Raw genomic sequence first — 897 nt, 5'->3', positions numbered from 1 at the left:
ATCATAACACGTGCCAACTGTTACAACTGTTATTTGATAAGTCAAATAACATATGAATATGCATTTATGTTTTTATGCAAGATCCTGTTTTGCATTTATGTGTTTCCCTAATAGCACAGAGATCCTTTTTACACACTGTTGCTGTCCATTTAAAAAACGATAATATTGAATTACTTAATACGGTTGTAATCCCGAAAGTTACATAGCTTCATTCTCTCCTTCCTTAAAATTGATTTATTTTAATATCTCAGTGGTAACTTATTTAATTTATTTATAGTTCATGGTAGGTTCTTCCTCCTGATGTATCACTTTATTACTGCAATAACCTTTTCTTCATTGATTCATTGTTCAGTACTGGAGAAGTGAACCTGCTCAAAATGACATCATGTCATTTCAAAGTGTCATTTGACTCATGCTAAAAAAGAAAATCCAAGTTATGATTTTCTTTTTTTAGATGTAGGTATATGTATATATGTTTAAGTGTAATGCATCTTGAACTGAACTCAGGTCCAGTGAGTCTGAATGACTTCAAAACAATTTAACCTTCACGTTATTATGTGTGTGATTCGTTTATGTGTGACTCACTGTCTGGGAGTGAGCTGTATGCATAATCAGAGGGGTTTCCATAACATTGTGTTCTATCCTCTAGTATCACCATGCCTTAAAAATACAACCAGCCAAGACTTAGAGTACTTGGCCCTAACAGTGAGGTGATTCTACAATAAGGATGCATTGTGCATTATTACAGTAGAAAAAGATACTGATCCATATTTATGACATATAAACATATATATTTATCACTTTACAATTTAGCAATACCTCATTGTTTTTGTGTTTCCTCTTGAAAATGAAAAAATATCCTAAAAACTGCCTCATGTAAAGCTTTACCATATTTTT

This window comes from Channa argus, chromosome 18 (assembly GCF_033026475.1).
Source record: "Channa argus isolate prfri chromosome 18, Channa argus male v1.0, whole genome shotgun sequence".
In the NCBI taxonomy this organism is placed as follows: domain Eukaryota; kingdom Metazoa; phylum Chordata; class Actinopteri; order Anabantiformes; family Channidae; genus Channa; species Channa argus.
This window is presented reverse-complemented; position numbering follows the sequence as displayed.